Source organism: Mesoplodon densirostris, chromosome 9 (assembly GCF_025265405.1).
Source record: "Mesoplodon densirostris isolate mMesDen1 chromosome 9, mMesDen1 primary haplotype, whole genome shotgun sequence".
Lineage (NCBI taxonomy): Eukaryota > Metazoa > Chordata > Mammalia > Artiodactyla > Ziphiidae > Mesoplodon > Mesoplodon densirostris.
The window spans coordinates 104,526,335-104,547,976 of NC_082669.1; positions in this window are offsets into that span (position 1 = coordinate 104,526,335).

Sequence of the window (21,642 nt, forward strand, 5' to 3'; positions counted from 1 at the left end):
TATGTAAGGTAGAAATAGCATGGGATTTGGAATCATACAGAGCAAATTTGAATCTCACTTTAACTCCAGTAAACTTTGTCACTTGGGAAAACTCTCTGCTTTGTCGAGCTTTTAGTCTCTTCATCTGTGAAATGGGAACAATGATAACTTCCTTGCTTTTTGGTTTTGAGAGTTCACTGATTCTGCATAAAATCTCCATCGTAAGAACTTGTTTCTGGTGCTGCAAAACTTGGTGATAAATTCACCAAGGTAAATGCCACTTAGCCACTAAAATCTTTTCCATAGAAATATCTGCAGGGACAAACCAGCCTACCCCACATCACCCTCCTTTTTTTTTTTTCTGTCTCTCCAGGCAGTTTCCTGAATCATTAAGAACTTTGCTTTTCTCAACACTCAGCCATTCTTTATACTCAGCCAGAATGATCTTTTCAAATGAAAATGTGATTGTGTCACTCCCTGCTAAAATCTCTTGAATGACTTCCTATCTTTCCTGTTAAGAGCCCAAATCTTTACTTTAAGGGTCTGGGTCATCTGACCCTATCCACCTCAGCAGAACAGAGCAATAATTCATGAAGATGCTACTGTCCGTGACCCCCACTGTAGTTATGATTGCCCTTCACTCTTCACCCAGTGTATGTCTGTAAGCCTGTATATAAAATCATCAAACATCAGGTAATAGGACAGATGACTCCATTAAAAACACATGGCTGATCAGAACAGCCATCAGAAGCACATAGAGAAATCGCAGTAGCAACGGCAGGAATTGCTAAAAGTCACACAAAGGCAAATGCAACATGAATATGAACTTAGAGAAAAAGCAAGTGAGACAGAAGAGAACATTTCAGTTGTTGCCATCTTTTCCTAAAGAAGGAACTGCCTTCAGATGATCCTTTCTGCCCTTTCAGAAAATAACGAAATTTGCTCGTCCCAAGGGGGCATGATCATACTGCTGAAACTCACAGGAGATCAATCGGTGGGCCACGTGATCAATTTAATAATTTACATTGGGACATATCTCTTCAAAGTAGGTGTCCCCACTGGAACATCGAATTAGCATTAGAAGGCCTGCTTGGCAAACGTGTTGGCTGATTTCAGCAGGTGCCAAGAGGCAGATAAGCCTGCTGAACTTAATGGGTTGCCTGTCAGGGCACTGTCTCCCCCGAGTCCTGAAGCTGTATTTTTCCCCACAATCCTCGTTTGCAAAGATATGAGCTTATTTTCCAACTTATTCTTAACTCTGAGATGACCTCAGAAAAAGCAAAACAAAACTGAGTGCCACAGGGAGGGAGTTTCCAGCAGGCACTAATCTTTTTTGAAGGCTTATGACTTCTGATCATGTGCTTCTAACTAGACAAACATGCTTACACAGATATAGCAATAGACGGGGAGATTTCATGTACATTTAGTTGATCATTCAGAAGGTGATATGACAAGATTCTCAAACTGAGCTATTTTGAAGTTTACCAGAATTTTGCTGCTTAGATAAAAGGTTTTGTGAAATGTGAAAAGGACAAAGAAGTTCCAGATTTGAACCTTAAAATTATAAATATGTATAAAAAGTTACTGTTATCTTACCTGGAAAAAAGATATTGAACATTTTTTTTGTTTGTTTGTTTGTTTGTTTGTTTTTGCTGTACGCGGGCCTCTCACTGCTGTGGCCTCTCCCGTTGCGGAGCACAGGCTCCGGACACACAGGCTCCGCGGCCATGGCTCGCGGGCCCAGCCGCTCCGCGGCATGTGGGATCTTCCGGGACAGGGGCACGAACCCGTGTCCCCTGCATCGGCAGGCGGACTCTCAACCACTGTGCCACCAGGGAAGCCCCTGAACATTTTTTAATGTTACATCTGCTTAAGGAGAAGTACAAAAAGTTGTGTCCAAATATATAAATTTATATTAAACTCATCTCCCAGTTTTAGAATGAGAAAATCTATTCCAATATACTTAATTATATGATACAGGGTTTATATTTCTTGGCTTAAACACTAGGGTACACATAATGTTGGAAGATACAGGGAAGTGAATTATTTTTCACTGATTTTAGAATATGCAAATATTTCATGTTCATAAAATCAGGTAATTATAAGTGTCACTACTTTGCAGAACTGTGGATAATTTAATCAGTCTTCTAATTTGCCTCCAGTATAAAGGCAAACAGTAGAGTAAACCTAACGTATTTTGTGCTCTAGACCTCACCACTCACTCACAGTGATGGAATGTGAAGAGGAAAGCCTTTTTTTCCATTCACCTGGTACAGATTTTCTTCCCTTCTCTTTCCAGAAAGCACGAACTTCAAAGAACAAAGTAGGACAGGCATATATTTATGTTTATAAAGACTTAGCACTTGATTAATGGTAGAAAATATTAATTTAATTGGAAAAATGAAGATATTCAAAAGGTAGGTTGGAGAGAGTTGCATCCAGGGATGTGACTTATTTTCTGCATCCGCGGGAGTTGAAATAGACATTGAAGACATTGACTATGTTTAATTTTCCTTCTTCCTTAAGACATTTTTCTGCCTTGATTCATTATTTTCTTTGAAAATCTTGAACGAAATTATAAAATGTATAAATTAATCTCACCTTACTAATGTTCACGGTTCACCAGAGTAGTATAAAATCAACAGGTACAAATCATATTAAGTCCTGCTGCCCGTACAAGGCACTCAGGATTATGTATGGGTGATTTGGGCCTTCAGAAAGAGAACATTTATATCCCAGGTTATAGCTAAAATTTGTCTTTATTTTTATTTACTCTTTTGAGAGGAAAAGACAGATTTCACACCAACAATCTGTTTTATTAAAAAAGAAATTTTGTTATAGGAAATTATCTCATTTTGTATTCCAGAGCAGAAAGATGAGTCCTTAGTACAAAACATTTTCTGTGTCAAATATTCTAAAACAAAAAGTGCCAATTTTATTATTTCAGTATTTATAATCTTTTATGTTTGGGAATAAAGTATGGAGCTGCTACAATTTTTTCTCCTGTGCTTCATTGCTATTATAATTTTAACATATAAATGCTTTTTACACCGTAAACTTGGAAGATTACTGGCAGAATAAGACAAATAAGAACTTTATGTTATCCTTTGATGAATGAAAGCTTCAAGTATTTAAGCTAAAATAATTAGTAATTATATAGGTTACCTAATTTATATAATTCATATGTTTAAGAGGAGAAGAGAAAAAGTGTGTGTGTGGGAGGGGAAGGGAGGCCCTTATTGCAGGTCCGTTTACAGACGGAAGCACCACCATTGCAGTGAACCTTAGATGTAGTCTCGTTAATTCTCGTCTGAAAATGGATACCATTTTGAACCCAAGTACAGCAAATGCTTCCCTAACTTCAGTCACAAGACAGCAAATACATTTGGTACATCCATGCTGATAGAACTAAGAAATACTTATGCAGGGCTCTGCCACTTGTGAAACTGGTAAGATTATCTGCTAATGCGCAGTTCTAAAGTGGAGCAAAGCTGTTTTTATATTGGTGTTCTTTATTAATGCAGTGAAAACACTTTCCATTCCAATTAAATTGTCACTAATTACTTGCGCACTAGAGGCTAAGATGCCTAGTTTCCTACTTTGTTCTGAAAAAATTCGTGTCTCCCCATCCTGGGAATCAGTTTATAGGGGAAAGAGTATTTATTTTGGAATCAGAAAGAAATGATTTGAGATTATACGTGGACTCTTGGGCAAGCTGCTTAAATACACTGAGCCTCAGATTTCATCATGTATTACGTAAGCTGTTGAGGCTACTGATCTGAGTGTGATGGCTCATTTAAATTAAAACGTAGCATGTCTGTATCTCCCTGTATACTACAGCATCTCGCAAAATCAATGCCAAGAGTGTTGTTCCTGTATAGCAACGCATTGCTCCCAGTAGCTGTGACTCGTATTGGTCGAAAACAGTTTTTCTGATTCTGCCATACTCCTTTACACACAGAGGCAGCAGATATTGTAGTAGAGTTCCCTTGCCAACTACAAAATGTTACATCTTATTCTGTTGTTATTGGTTTTTTTTTTTTCCGTTTCCTAGAATCAGTTATATCAATTTGGAGCCAAATATACTAAGATGGCAAACGATGAAAATCTTTCTGTAAAGTAAAAACTTGACAAAAATCCTTAAATATTTTTTAAGCGAGAGGTCTGTGAGACTTCAGAGGATAGGGGAATATTTTGTAATGAAAAATATACATCACATAAGAAAACCTTCCCTCTTTGAATATTTTGAACTGAGGGCTAGCAAACCCCAAAGCTAGATTCAACTAGGTGCTATTTTTGTACAGCCCTCAGCTAAAAAAATGTTTTTTAAATAATTTTTACAAATAAAAGGAGCATAATATTTTGTGACATGTGAAAGTATATGAAATTCTTGTTTGAATGTTCATAAACTTTTACTGGAACACAGCTACACCCACTTGATTATGTATTGTCTATGCTGCTTGCAGAAAGTAGAGTGGCTGCCATAGAATCGATATATGGCCCCCAAAGCCTGAAATATTTGCTATTTGGACATTTATAGAAAAAGTTTGCCGACCCCTGCAAGAGAGCGTTGAAGGCAGGGGAGTATCAAACCTTAGCACCTGGCTAAGTGTTTAGCATATAGGTGTGCACATAATGTATAAAGGCAGATAAATACATAAAACATTGAGCTTATTTTCTTATTATAAAAAGGAGTGAATATCTATAATTTTTAAAAAGTAAATAACATTTTGTTTAATTGAAACATCAAAATAATTAATATATAAATGACCGCCACAATCACTGCAGTTTAAAATTTCTAGTGCTATGAGCATAGGAATTAAAGGAGAGGGTTGAAGGCTTAGGAGACTATACTCAATGAAAAATCTGTCCGTTTTTTTTTTTTAATTGTTCAGTTTTAGACCTACCTGAATTCTCGTATCTTTCATCTCTCTTAATGAAATGGAAAAGAAAGTCATTCTCTATAATTGATAATTTGACCTAGGCATCTGATTGTTTACTGCTTAGTTCAAGTCCAGAGCTGGCTAATACCATAAATATACCTGTGATACAAAATCTCTAATGGAGAGTTTCTCTGTAATGGAGGTATGTTTCTGGAAGAAACGTATTATCATCATCTATTAGCATTTAGGAACTAAATGTACAAGTACATCTTCTTACAGGATGTGAATTTTCCCTTAGGAGAAAGTAATCTAGCCGATCCATGTCCTCTACAATTTTGTCAAGTATAGGCATGTAGATTTTGAGGCTGTCATTTTCTTTTGTATTGTTCTTTTCTCTTTGGTTTGGCTTGGTGCTTGCTGTTTTTTTATTCCTCTGAATTCACTAATTTGAAAAAATATACTGCTAATATACTCTCAAATGCCAAAGGACTAATAATACAATAATATCAAAAGAATTTTAAAAAAAACTCCATGTGGTGAGCTTTCAAAATGTAAAAGTTATTTTGTTTTATAAAAGAGCCTTCTTCCCTTATTAAAAAAAATATACATCTTTCAAAATTTCTACATATAGCAACTAAAAAGTTGTTCTAGGAAGGGTCATTGATCCAGTTTCTAGAAAACTTTTCACAACTTATTCGATGAGAGAGAGGGAAATCAGCCCCATAAGGAATTCATCTTCAGTCCCATTCTTTCTGACTGGGCTTTCCTTCTGGCTAATGATTAGAGCTGAATGGCAATTCAACAAAATCACAAAGTGGGGGGAATGCTTTTTAAATATAGGTTAATGGCTTTGTAAATATGGGACCTAACAAAAATTAAATTAAACATTTAGCCATTCATCTTAAGCATCCTTAACAATTCAAAGCTTTACAGTTATACCCAGAACCAAGGAATTCAAATAACTTTTACAGAGAGCCTACTTGGGCCAGACTATGCTAAGGTTTCCTGAGTTGAGAGGATATTTGGACTCTTCCTCCTGGGAAAAGTGGTGTGAGGAGGAGAGGTCACCAACAGCCCCTTCAGAGGTGACGATGGCACCATGTGCCAGTGCCAGTTGGTCTGTTTCCACACAGCTTCTTTATTATTTTTTTTTTAATTGAAGTATAGTCGATTTACAATTTTTTGTTAATTACTGCTGTACAGCAGAGTGATTCAGTTATATATGTGTATATACATATATATATATCCTTTTTTATATTCTTTTCTATTATGGTTTATCACAGGATATTGAATATAGTTCCCTGTGCTCTACAGTAGGACCTTGTTATTTACCCAGCTTATATACAGTAGCTTGCATCTGCTAACCCCAAACTCCCACTCCATCCCTCCCCCAACCCCCTCCCCCTTGGCAACCACCAGTCTGTTCTGTATGTCTGTGTTTCTGTTTCATAGATAGCTTCATTTGTGTCATATTTTAGATTCCATATACAAGTGATATCATATGGTATTTGTCTTTCTCTCTCTGATTTACTTCATTTATTATGATAATCTCTAGTTACATCCATGTTGCTGTAAATGATATTATTTCGTTCTTTTTTACGGCTGGGTAGTCCAGACAGCTTCTTGCTTATGGAAACCCTGTGTTAGTTTGTCTAACATACTTGTCAGTGTCCATTAAACACAATCTCCCCACCATATATTCCTTATATAATTGAGATAATTCCTTCCACTTACCATGTTTTGGTTCAAGTTATGATGGATAAAAGTTATCTTACTTTTATCATTTGACACTATTATTGTTAGGTTAACATCCAGGAACGAAAGCATGAACCTTAAGAGATTTAAACTCCGTTAAGGTTGAAGTATTCATTAATTAATATGTTACATATTTCTCCCTGTTTTGAATTAATTACAGAATGCTATCAATCATACTGAGATGTGATATATTAATGTTGTCTTTAGGTATGGTTTTTGGACTCAGTTATTAAAATAGCAGCTTAATTTTTGTTTGCCAAAAGAAAAGTTTTCCTAAATGGAAAGAAACTTTTATTGAGGAATTATTTGTTATATTTAGCTATTAAGCAATCAAATTATAAGGTGATAGAGATTCTTTTTTCATATATATATACATATATATATTCTTTCTCATATTCTTTTCCATTATGGTTTATTATAAGACATTGAATATAGTTCCCTGTTCTATACAGAAGGACCTTGTTGTTTATCTGTTTTATATATGGTAGTGCATATATGTTAATCCCAAACTCCTTATTTATCCCCTCTGCCTTTTCCCCTTTGGTAACCATAAGTTTGTTTTCTATGTATGCGAGTCTGTTTCTCTTTTGTAAATTATGTCATTTGTATCATATTTTAGATTCCACTTATAAGTGATATCATATGATATTTCTCTTTGCCTGACTTACTTCACTTAGTATGATAATCTCTAGGTCCATCCATGTTGCTGCATATGGCATTATTTCATTCTTTTTTATGGCTGAGTAATATTCTATTGTGTCTATATACCACATCTTCTTTATCCATTCATCTGTCAGTGGACACTTAGGTTGCTTCCATGTCTTGACTATTGTAAATAGTGCAGCTATGAACATTGGGCTGCGTGTATCTTTTTGAATTAGAGTTTTCTCCGCATATATGCCCAGGAGTGGGATTGCTGGATCACATGTCAACTCTATTTTTAGTTTTTTAAGGAACTTCCGTACTGTTTTCCACAGTGACTGCAGCAATTTACATTTGCACCGTGGGAGGGTTCCTTTTTCTCCACACCCTCTCCAGCATTTATTATTTGTAGACTTTTTGATGATGGCCATTCTGACCGTTGTGAGGTGATAAGGTGATATAGATTCTAATTTGTTCTTTTTTTTCTTTTTACCCACAAATACTAAATTATCATCAAGATGAAAATAATTGAATTACATTTTTAGTTAAATAATTTCAAATTATTAAGTAACAGATGCAGAAAGTCATGTTTTACACTGAAAAATTGACAAAATCGTCATAACCCATTTGTTTCAGCCAACAAATATTTATGGAATGCCTACTATAGGTCAGTCACTGTAATGAAAATATCAAGATAAATTTGACAAAATGGTATTATTTGTACCGCTAGTCACAGGGAGAGATGAGAGAAAATGGGTTTGTGGGTTAGAAGTTGTGGAAACAGAAGTATTTTTTTCTACAGAAGCATGTGAGGATGGGGTTTCACCCTTCTGGTTTCCTTGGCTGGCTGATCTTTGAAACAATGTCCATAAAGACATGGGTTTGTAAATAATGTCTCAAACTCAGTTTGAGAATTGTTCTTGCAGAGTATTCAATTATTTAGAGATGTAATAAGCTAAATAGATATTATGCCCCCCATGCACCCATTAAAATACTTTTCTCTGCAAATCCTAGAAACATTTTTGTTTTCAATGGATTATCACACCCCTCAAAAATAAAGACAATAAATATTTCCCTATTTTTTTTCAGATTGGGTCAGATAAGTTTTGTAGCCTTATTGTTTCTGTTCCAGGAAACTTAGAATTATTGTCCTGAAAATAGAAACAAAATTTTCATGAAGCCATGAAAAGTTGTCTTATATGAATTATCTGATTTTGCCTTATGTAACTTTTGTTTGCTGGAGAATGTTTCACAGAGCAATGCAAAATTTTTCTCTTGAGCACTCTTAGGAATCAGACTTCAGGAGGTGGCATTCTTAATCTGTTGTGATAATGTCAAGGGTATATGCTGCCTTATAAATATGGATATTGTATGGCTGTCCCACACCCATTATACTACATGTTGTGGCTTTACCCTGGTAATTAACCCAGCATCCACTAACAACACAAACCATACAAATTAATTTGGCCACACATTTTACTGTAGATAATAAAGGTACAAATAATGACCTGGTTGTCATCTTGTCATCTAAACCGAAAGTACCAAGATCCTGGTGAGATCAAAAAGTGTACAACTGAAGTTGAAAAAATTGTATGTATAAAAGCTTAAAGTTCAGTTTTTCAAAACATGAAGTTCTAAGTACTTATAGAAAATAGGTTAGCAGAGTTTTGAGTTCTTTGAGATGAAGATTAAGGCAGATATTAGCACCTATATTATTTCTTTCTACATATTCCTAGAATGTTATTTAAATATGAATAGAAACAATAGAAATAACATTTTTTCTGTATTGCTTTTTTAAATATAGTAAAAGCCAAGAAGTAAAAGTGTTTTGATTCCCAGGCTATTGATCCAGTTTTTTTTTCTTGAATGAATGTATTCTATTTATATCACCTGTTACTGTAACATCTCTCACTATGGTATGTAATATATATTTACATATGAGTAAATATACATATGTACATGTGGGTTATATATTTACATATATCTGCATATTTATATATATTTATTAAAACTTCAAATTAAGGATCATTGGTCTATTAGTGTGCTCTCTTAATGTAACTATATTAAGATTCTATCTGTGCTGATGGTTTCTAAAGAAAAGGATATCTTCTCATTTTTTATATATTAAGAGCAAAGGCAAAGTTTTGATGAACTAATCTTCAATATTAGGTATATACTTTATTTCCATTTTATAGCCATTTGCGGCAACTAGAAACAGGATAAAGGGGGAAAATAGATGGGTGACCAAAATAGATAAAATCTTAAAGACCCAGGAAATACAGATGAGAAGGTTACAGGCCAAAACGGAAAATGGATGAGTGAGCACCAGAGAGAATAAAGGTGGAACTAGAACCTGTGCTGGAAGGAGGGCAAAGTAATAGGCAGATGAGGTAGAAAAAATGTAAGAGTTTCAGTACATATTACATGGATTCCATTTAGATAATAACCATCAGAGAGTTATGACTTTTATATGCTTCTCCTTGAAATGTTTACTACTGAGTATTGATAGCATTTAGGTTTTTCTAATGTTTAAATTGTGGGTGGTAAACATTCTCTGTGCTACAGACCTAATGAAAGCTGTCTCTGGCATCCAGTTTTACAAATTGCCACAGACACATTCCCTGAAAGTGCTACTGTCCACACACAAATGCGTAAATAAATAATGAGAAGTTTATTAAATTAACTGGTAGTACAGAGAAATATATTTGTTTGGGGAAACACCATAATCAGCCTCTTGCCACTTGATATAAAAGATGAGATGCTGTGGGCGTGAATGAAAGTGGCCATCAACTTACCAAAGGAAGGGAAACTCCTTCCAGTGCAATAAAGAGAGGAAATGGTTGGTTTTCTGCAGAAGGTGGAAGATCGAGGGAGTGAGGAATGAGAGGGAGGGACAGGGTGAGGGAAAGAAGGAGTCTGGGACTTAGTGAAAAGCCACCATTTGCCATTTGAATCTGTCTGCCTTGCTATGACTGAGTCATTTCTCTGTCTCCACACAGCTTTCAAAGGTATTTTCACAAATGCTTGCCACAGAGGATCTTCTTACAGAAAGTGAGACACTTCAGCATAGGAGGAGCATGTGCAGTAGCTGAGCTCAGGAAACAGAAGGTACCATTAGAAAGCAAATCACCCGACTGCGCCCCCCCCTCCAAAAATTCAGGAGAGGTACAGAGAGGCCTTAATTAGCATCTACTCTATGGAGAATTGGCTGGGGGGTGACTGTGGATTCTCATAGTGGTTATACCTAAATTTCTGAGGTGTTGGGAGCTATAAGATTAACATGGATTGCTGTCCAGTTCTAGAATTATCAGGTTACTTGGAGTTTAGTTGGGCTTTGATTTTCCCTATCTCATCCATTTATTTCTCATAAAGTCTGCCTGAATGGGTGATCCACAGTGAATGTCTCAAAACCATGTTTTTTCAATGCGAGTCAACGGTGAAGGCAGTAGGTTGGATATTTCTGATCTTGGACAATTCTGTTTCAGTGGCGCAGGTGGAGAGGTTGAAAGTAATGGCGCGGAGACCTCTTAAAGAGGATGGGTGTATTCGTTTCTTTGAAGATGGATAAGAGCATGGCCTTGAGTGTCAATGTGACACTGGATTGCATCTCAGCTCCTGGATTTAAGCGCAGATTTCTTTAACATGCAGTTCCTGTAGAATATGGATGATAATAGTCTCTACTTCAAAATTTTAGTGTGAATATTAAAAGAAATAGTGCACACAATGTGCATATTGTCTTTGGCGCATGAACATATGTAGCTATTATTATCAATATTATTGTTAAATATTTTTTAAAAATCTCAAAACCATTGGGAATTTAGAGTCCAGTATATTCCCCAACTATGGAGGAGGTAAAATTTACATTAAGCCTTAAAGAATGTGTAGATTTTATGTAGGTAGAAGGAAGTAAGAATCTTACTTCAGATATAAAGAAAAGCATGTACAAATGTAGGAATTAACATAGTGCCTGTGGTTAGGGAGGGTTGCTACCTGATTGGAATTCGAGGTAGAAGTTTTGTGATGGCACGAAATAACGTTAAGTATGAAGAATGGGTCTCGGATATGGCAGAGCTTGAACTTCAGAGAAATTTTAGGTCAATAGGACAGGTCAGAAGGAGCCATTATCTACTTGAGAATGTGGATGTAATAGAAGTTGGTTTTAGGAAGTTTAATCAATTGTGTTATGCAAGAGGGACTGAAATTCAAAGACTGTTTTCGATACAACAACCAGAAGGCTCAGCAGTTATCAAGGAATGAGCTGAGGAGAACTTGGAATAATTTTGACTGAAAGTAAAATAAGTTTTTATATTAAAGCTCTAAGTCTGTAAGTAAAGAAGGAAGAACCTGTAGGAATCCATATGTACAGAATAAAGAATAAGAATTCTATAGGTAGGGCTTCCCTGGTGGCGCAGTGGTTGAGAGTCCGCCTGCCGATGCGGGGGACACGGGTTCGTGCCCCGATCCCGGAGGATCCCACATGCCGCGGAGCGGCTGGGCCCGCGAGCCATGGCCGCGGAGCCTGTGTGTCCGGAGCCTGTGCTCCGCAACGGGAGAGGCCACAGCAGTGAGAGGCCCGCGTACAGCAAAAAAAAAAAAAAAAAAGAATTCTATAGGTAAAACAGTAATAAAAGAAAAGCATGATTCAGTCATAGACAGACACACTATTAGAAATGGTATGGCTTGTTGATTTTTATGGAGAAAAATAATCAGAGCCTTTTAGGCGGGCCATAGAGTTTCAAGTTATCAAGTTAACAGCAACAACAAAAAACAATGAATTTACGTATTTAAAAGTTATACTCACCTGCTTCAAGACAGAGTTTAGAAACCTACAAGTTGCACGTGTAGCATCCTGAGATATTACTAAGTAAATTCATATAGGCACTATCGAAAGTCAGCAGAAAAAATAAGTCATTAGGACTTTTCAGTGAGTTTAATATCATTGCACAGTGATGTGAACTTTGAGGTTCCTGACAGCTAAGACAAAAAGGAAAAATGTATTATGGATTTTATAATGTTTGTGAAAATAATTGAGACTTGATCCACAGAGACTTTTGCGCTTGTATCCAAATCCATATTGTTCACCATACAGATGATTATCTGTAACTTGAATTTCACAGACACACTATTTAGGACAAGTACATTCATTTTTTATAAAAGTTAAGAGGCTACACTTCAGTGATAACATTTCCTTAAGCTAGTAGAAGATCCCAACATTCCAGGTTAACAAAATCAAAGTTAATATTGTATATAATTAATGTGCTTTAGGGGTAGATGTAGTAAATTTTAATGACATTTCTGGTATCTGTTGGGCTATGTGAAGCTTCGTTTGAGAGACAGTGATATTGCCTCAGGACTCATATGGGAATGGAAGAAAAAAATGATCTCTTCCATATTCCCTTTTTACAGAATATTATTTGTCTCCTCTTCATACAGAAGGTCTACCTGGTGTCATTTTAACAACATTGAGTGCCTACAGATGTCCAAAATTCTGTGGGTGATCTCAAATAAATAAATAAATAAATAAATAAATAAATATATATATATATATCTATATATATATATATAGATAGATACATACACAGAAGTGCTAAAAACTAGGGCTTCCCTGGTGGCGCAGTGGTTGAGAGTCCGCCTGCCGATGCAGGGGACAGGGGTTCGTGCCCTGGTCCGGGAAGATCCCACATGTCACAGAGCGGCTGGGCCCGTGAGCCATGGCCGCTGAGCCTGTGCGTCCGGAGCCTGTGCTCCGCAATGGGAGAGGCCACAACAGTGAGAGGCCCGCGTACTGTAAAAAAAAAAAAATAATAAGTGCTAAAAACTTTCTAGAAGGAGCAAACACGAACACAGGAGGGTACAGCCTGCATGCTGGTTGTGGAAGCAGACAAGAAAATCGGTGTGGTTGTGACGAAGGCTGATGGTAAACCTCTTCTCAGCTGAAGAAAGGGGAATGATTTTGGTTGCGTTGTGAGTCTCATCCCCAATATCTTTCCCAGCAATTTCTTTTTTGGGCAAAAACTCAGGGCTTGGCAAAGGGACCATTCTTCCTTCACTCTTTCTGGGAAACTAATGGGAGCCTATTTTCTGCAAGGATAGAAGAAAATTGTCCTGGGTAGTTTTCAAGTGGTTATAGTGGTAATTGGATAATTTTATTTTTATTTTTTCGGTACACGGGCCTCTCACTGTTGTGGCCTCTCCCGCTGGGGAGCACAGGCTCCGGATGCACAGGCTCAGCGGCCATGGCTCACGGGCCCAGCCGCTCCGCGGCATGTGGGATCTTCCCGGACCAGGGCACGAACCCCTGTCCCCTGCATCGGCAGGCGGACTCTCAACCACTGCACCACCAGGGAAGCCCTAATTGGATAATTTTTAAAGAACCAAAAAAGGTACAGTTAATGACGAAATGGCTGGACAAATGTTTTCTGCAAAGCAAAACATTTAAAGACATAGTATAGAACTTTTTGCTATGTGACAAAATATCAGGATTTAAAATAAAAAAGACCCAATCCCCTTACAGTCTCAGGTAATAGATGTTTGTTTTATTGTCATTTATAGATGATTTTAAAGCATTTTGACAGTCTCAACTTCTGTGTCCATCAGATTGGGAAGGAAGTATTTAATGACATAACTTTTCAACTAACTAAGTCAAAATGGTTTATGTATGTGATCATTCATTTACCTATTCACTTCTTAAAAAATTTAAGTGCTTGCTATATGACAGAAATATTAATAGCAAACACATATAGAATCTATTATATTCCAGACATGCTTTTAAGTGTTTTACATATTTTCATTTAATTCTCTTGAGGAGCCTTTGAGGTGTAGATTATTCTCCAAAATTTATGGAAAGGGAAAATGAGGCTCAAAGAAGCTAAATAATTTGCTCAATATTACACAGCTGATTAAGTGTTGGAGGGGAGACTTCAAAAGGCAGATTGCCTTGGAGTCAGAATTCTTAAACAGTATGATGTGTTGTCTTGAGTACAGAAGCGATGGCCTGAGGCTAAAGTGATGGTCTGTGGATCTGTGGACCAAACCATACATTTCCCAAACGGAAGACCATGGCTATGGAGGTTTTTGTCATCATCATTATATTATTATTATCATTACTGTTGTTATTTCTTTGCTATTATAGCCTTGTCCTCTATTTCTGTCACTAGAAATTCATCTCTAGAAACACACTTCATGTTTAAATAGGTGAAAAAGTTTCATCTCCCCAATAGAGATAGGACCTTTGTAGTAAATTTATTATGCAACAAAAAGTTACCAATTTTTCTGTAGCATAGCAGACACTTGTTATCGTGGGCTGGTCTTGACCTCAAAAGTTTTAGCTTCTAAGGGTAGAGAAAGGTAGGTGCACAAAATATAATCTAGAGTAATAGGCACTAAACTAATGCTATTGGGGTTTCGAGGTGGAAGCAGCTATGTCCGTGTGTGTGTGTGTGTGTGTGTGTGTGTGTGTGTGTGTGTGTGTGTGTGTGATGGGGGTGGGGATGCACAAGGGGCTTGAGAAAAACAAGAGGGATGTGGATTTAGGAAATAAAATGAAAACTTTGGCATAATCTTTATTGTTTATTTATTTATTTATTTTGGCTGCACTGTACAGCACGTGGGATCTTAGTTCCCTGACCAGGGATTGAACCCGTGCCCCCTGCAGTGGAAGCTCGGAAGTCCCATGGCATAATTGTTAAATGTCTTTCTTTTCAAACATAAAATGATTGAGAGCATGATAAAGTTATGAGCAATTTGCCAGTCTCAAATCATACACCTTCCTCAACTTTTAAAAATATTATTTTAAAGTAAATCCATACAGATGAACAGGTTTGCAGGGCAGAAACAGAGACACAGATGTAGAGAACAAACATATGGACACCAAGGGGGGAAAGTGGTGGGGAGGTGGGGTGGCAGTGGGATGAACTGGGAGATTGGGATTGAAATATATACACTAATACATATAAAATAGATAACTAGTAAGAACCTGCTGTATAAAAAAATAAATAAAATAAAATTCAAAAAAATATTAGTAATAAGGGGAAAAAATAAAGTAAATACAGAACAGCAGACTGCTTTTCACATCCAGTATTAACACTGGGCCTCATTCTAAATATTGAGTACAGGTTAGAGAACTAAATAGTGAGAAGAAATACTTTTACCATCATTGGAAATGACTGAGGGTGTTGTTTCGGTTAAGATAGTTTTAAGACCTCTCTCCATTGGTCATCGAAATCTTAGAAACATTTCCTACTTTAACTTTGGAGAGAGCCATTATAGGGGATTTTGCTGGGTCTCCAGAGTGTGATTGTTTTAACAGCACTCTCATGGCTGCCATGCTTGTTTGTGTAGTTTGTGCCCTAAATAAGGGGTCCTGATTCAGGGAATATGTGTGAGCTGCCATGGAGCAGAAGCTTATTCCCCCAAGAGCACGGGGCAGGGGGTGCATTTCTAATTTGCAGCAAGATATCTTAAAGGTCACTTCTCCTTACTGCAGCAGCTAGAACTCAAGGTGTTTCCCAGGGCTTCGAACCTTCACACTGCTTCTATATCAGACTTCTAGTAAAAAAAGGGAACTGTAATTTGACAATTGGAGCCAAATTCAAAGAAATTTCTTGGCTGGTATTTGACATGTAATTGTGACAAAGTACTAGTGCAAATATGCCATTGGGTAATGACTGTGCAAAGTGGTTTTCTGTATGATTATCTTATATCATATTGATAGTACTCCATGGTATGTCAGAAATTAAACTTTTTTTTTTTTTTTTTTTGCTGTACGCGGGCCTCTCACTGCTGTGGCCTCTCCCGTTGCGGAGCACAGGCTCCTGACACACAGGCTCAGTGGCCATGGCTCACGGGCCTAGCCGCTCCGCGGCATGTGGGATCCTCCCGGACTGGGGCACGAACCCGTGTCCCCTGCATCGGCAGGCGGACTCTCAACCACTGCGCCACCAGGGAAGCTCCCTAAACTTGGTATTTTTATTGCTAAAATGAGTAAACACTAATCAGAATGCCAGCAGGTACAATATCTCTGAATGAAAATACCACATTCAAACAGCTGTTTGGATTCTTTTCGTACGTGATCTGCATAGTTAGTATGAAAAATATGAATAGAATTTTCATCCTGACATTTAATGAAAATGAAATTACCTATCATTGTTACGTACTACACAGAAGCTATTGTTTATGTTGATATTATTCTAATATCCTATTAGTCTGTGATTGGATTTGTATCAGTTGTTTTTATGAATTGAATTATTTCTGATTACTCAGCTTTTTAAAAAGCCAAGGAGTAGAAGCTAGTGCCTTGTGCATGGATACAGCATGTTTTCCTTTTCTTTGAAGAGTTAGAGGTAGAAATTGAGTAGTTCTGTGTAAGTGTAGTTGTATACTATTTTCCTGGTTTTTCCTTTTGACTTCTTTAGGTATTTTGGTGCTTTTAATGTATCTTTTGTCGATTTACGTTTTATTGATAGTATCTGAACTAACACTGATGTTTTTTAACTATTAATACCCCTCTGTCTAGTCTCCCATTTTGTGATTACTGTTGTGATTAACTTTCTACAATCATAGTCAGTAGAGCGGCAGTGTTCATGGTCTGTCCATCCATCCATCCATCCATCCATCCATCCATCCACCCATCCACCCATCCACCCATCCACCCATTTATTCTTCCCTCCGTCAGGTACTGTGGATTTCCAGGACTAACTCACACTGAAGCTAACTGGAGTTCAGTAATATAAATTTCTCTTTTATAATTTATAATCAGTTCAATCCCCTTAATATGCAATTCAGAACTTCCAGATACTTGGTATTTTAACAATTGCTTCTATTGACTAATACAGCTCAGCATAATACTCTGTAAAATCATTCAGGCAGAAATGCTAAGCTTTAGTTCTTAGCAAATAGCACTCAGGATGGTCAAACAGGAAGAAATATCAGTGGTTTACAGGGTCCTAGTCTTTCTAAGTTAAGCAAATCAATTCACTGTGATTTTGAAGTTTTTTTCTTTAGGACTGAGGGTATTATATTGATAACAAAGCAATAACATGGCACAATATTTGAAATCCATAAAATGTGGTTATGAATTTTAAGACTAAACATCTTTTTAATTGGAGAAATGGAGGCGAAGCAGATCTCTTTGTTTCAGATCCATACTGAAGTTTAGTTTGTGCAGTTCAGTTTAATTTAAAAGCAAGGGACCAGTTTCTTTCCACACAGCAAATTACTGAAATAGCAAATACATGCATCACTCAATTTTTATTTGAGAGAAAATCAACTGATTCTAAATCATTGACACCAGTGATTGCTTCTTATGGCAAATCAAACTGCTTATTAAAAAACACTCAATTTTTTGGAAAAGAAAGTAGAACATACAAATAATGTCTATTCGTCTATTCGTCCCTTAGATGGCATATACCAACTAGGGAGAAAAGAGGAAAGATAATCAATATATATTATATAAACAGCTACCCCGGTTAATGAAAAGCTGGTTGGTATTATCTGTTTAAGTTCTTATAAAGATTCTCAATGAGAGGAGAGGGTGCCGTACTCCCCACCCTATTCTGAGTTTATCTCTAACAGACTGAGCAACAAATCAACTGCCAGCACTTTAAAACCACATTATTTGCAATCTTAAAATTTAAGATAAATCAAAAGGGTCTATGATAGGATTATTTTTTAACCTCCATGACCTTGAGAAACTTCTAGAAATTTTTGACATTAATTTACCGCAAAGGAAATGCCTGATGAGATGAGCTTAAATGTTAGAAACTTGCGCCAACAGGTGAGGGTTAGTTGATGAATAGACTTGAATTTTGAGTAACCCAAAATAACCAGTAACACGTTTTTGCAACATAGCATCCTTTTACTGTTAGGCTCTGATGTGTTGGGAATTTCTGACTTGTGTTTATTTAGATTTTGTTTATGCGTTTGTTTTTTAGTCAGTAATGTCACAATACGAGAATGCAGTTTTATGCTATTAGTTATGGGTAGCCTTAGGTTAATTGCTATGTTTAATTTCCAATACAACTAGAGCTTCTTGGGACTTCGAATTGCCTTAGAATATAATAATTCTAGTAACAAAAGAAAACAGATTGAAATGGACCAGACAGAAATTCATCTGTTCTCTCTTTTTATAAAGAACAAAACAAAAAGCGCTTATACATTGAGGCATGGCTGCCTATTTGAAATAATAAACAGCCTCTAAATTAAGACATAACTGTTTATTTCTCTTCGTTCTTTAAAACAAATCAAGTAAACTACAGTCAAAAGACATATGATCATTTGTCTCAAGATTTAATTTTTGACAATGCCTTTTACTCTTTTGAGTTCAAGTTAAAGAGGCCATTTGTGCTCCTTATTAATTGTTTGTTTTTATCATATGATCTGTGGTTATTAGTTGATAATGATAATATGCTTTTAAAACAGCTTTTTTCTATATACTTCATTCCATCATAACAGTTTTATTGTTTTTTACCTTCAAGTTAAAGAGCTAAAATCTGGTGCTTTACTTTTTTGTCATTATGGAAATGAAGGGAGAGAGGAAAGAAGTTCAATGACTGATTCAAGGTCAGGTATGTGTCTTATTGGAGTCTTTTATTCAAATGCTGTGCCCTGTACTCTTCCATTGACATTTCACTCCTGGGGATCCTGATCAGCTAAGTAGAGAGAAGGCAAGAGCAATATTGGTCATTTAGATGAGAGACTTAAACCAAAGTGTAGAGATGGAAATTAGAAACAAAGAGTGGAAAGAAGTTGAGTATATGTTTAAAAATCCTATTATAAATCTACCCGTGACGGGAGGTAGTGATTTCACGACTGTTTGTCGATAAGATAACATTAGACCCCATTGTAGACTTAAAGGATAAACAGGATGTTATATATTTGTAACTGTTTTCTATATCACAGACATCATAGATGTGTTCAGGAATATGTTCTTCAGAAAAACAACTCACTCCAACCATTGCATGGCTCCCCGATACTCTTACTGAGAGCTTGAACTTTCTTTTTCTCAGAATGGCACTGCTGCTCTTGTTCTGGTGCCCTATTTGCCCAACTAAGAGAGCCCTTGTTCAAACAGGGACTCGTTCACTCATTCATTCATTTATTCTTTTAATACATTTACAAACCAGTCAAACTGCAATCTCTTAATCAGGTGGACATTATTGCTTTACCACTTTATTTTATTTATTTATCTATTTATTTCTGTGGTACGCGGGCCTCTCACTGTCGTGGCCTCTCCCGTTGCGGAGCACAGGCTCCAGACGCTCAGGCTCAGTGGCCATGGCTCACGGGCCCAGCCGCTCCGCGGCATGTGGGATCTTCCCGGACCAGGGCACGAACCCGCGTCCCCCGCATCGGCAGGCGGACTCTCAACCACTGAGCCACCAGGGAAGCCCTGCTTTACCACTTTACATTGTGGATAATACCATGCCTTCCTATCCTGTTGAGTGGTAAAGATTGATAACATTTGTATTTTCTTAATCCCTTTTCATGGATTCATGTTAAGTCTTAATATTTGATTGTCATAATATATGGATTTCCTTTGAGTATAAGATTCTTTATAACTGTAATACACTGAAATTAGAAATTCAGTGAGAGGTCCCTCAAAAAATTAAAAATAGAACTACCGTCTGACCACAATTCCACTTCTGGGCATGAGTCCCAAGAAAACAAAAACACTACTTTGAAAAGATATATGCACCCCCATGTTCACTGCAGCATTATTTACAATAGCCAAGATATGGGAATGACCTAAATGTTCATCAGTGGATGAATGGACAAAGAAAATGTGGTGTTAAGTGTGTGTATATATAGATATAGATACAGATACTGATATTTATGTCTATATCTATATCTGTATGATGGGATATTGTTCAGCCATAAAGAAAAAAAGAATTGAAATCTTGTGACAACATGGATAGACCTTGAAGGCTTTATGCTAAATCAGACAGAAAAAGACAAATACCATATAATCTCACCTATATTTGAAATGTAAGAAAACAAAAACAAAAAAGCCAAATACCAGCTCATAGATACAGAGAACAGATTGGTGGTTGTCAGAGGCTGGGGTTGGGGGGTGCAGTGTGAAATGGGTGAAGGGAGTTGAAAGATACAAACTTCCGGCTATAAAATAAGTAAGTCATGGGGAGGTAATATACAGCATGGTGACTATAGTTGATAATACTGTGTTGCATATTTAAAAGTTGCTAAGAGACTAGATCTTAAAAGTTCTCATCACACACAAAGAAATTACCAGTTGACTTTATCACTTATTAATAAAATGTGTAATTGTCTTATTAATAAAATGTATAATTGTTCAGAGAACACAAACAAAATGGTAATCATATAAACTAAGCCCTAAATTCCAAAGAAGTACACATTCAGTATACTTCCCTGCCTTTTTCTCCAGTCTTTCTGAGAATCCTTGTATAACTAGACAATAATGTCAGGTCTAAAGAAAAAAAATCCCTCTTTTCTTTTCTGGTACTCCTTTTGAACAATTCTTTCAGCAGTAGTAATTTATCCTGGTAAACAGGCACTCATTGCATGATCTGGAAAGTACTGATTTTTTTTCTCAATCTGCTACAAATACAATTAAGCTGCTCTGCTTCCAAAGTCATGCACCCCTGTTTTCTGAAATAGGAGGTCTCCAACTTTCTCCATTTTCCATCACTAGTTTGAAACGAAGCTAATCTTTTCTAAATGGTTCTTTTGTGTTAAACAAAAACATGCTTTGTAATTGCTGATGCTGTCATACTTGTGGACAGAATTTCCAAAAGATCAAGCTCATGTTGCACATGTCAACTTTTTTTGAAGAAGTACAGTTAACTTATTCAAAATTATGTAATAGTGGCTTGAGGTTTTTTTATGAGAAAGATGCATGTAACATTTTCCATCACAGTACTGGTGGTGGTACAATGATGATTATTATGATTCTGAAACTAGTAGCAAAATGGACCCTGGTTTTCCATATTTAGTTCTATTCTAATTATATATTTTATAGTGAAGTGAAAATATTTAGAAGTCCTAAATGTCAAAAACATGAGCTCTCATCTCAAAGCAGATTTTGTCATTATAGATGGTCTTATTTCCATACCAATAATAATGTCATGTTTCTTCACTCTCAATATATTATGCAGGTGAAATGAGATGATACATATGTTAATTACATTAAAAAATTATAGTCTAGGCTTCTGAAATTCACTATGCACATGCTATAACTTTTTTTCTATGAAATAAAAACAGATATTATGCAGGTGAAATGAGATGATACATATGTTAATTACATTAAAAATTATAGTCTAGGCTTCTGAAATTCACTATACACACGCTATAACTTTTTTCTATGAAATAGAAACAGATAAACCTCAATATTCAGAATAAGCTTACA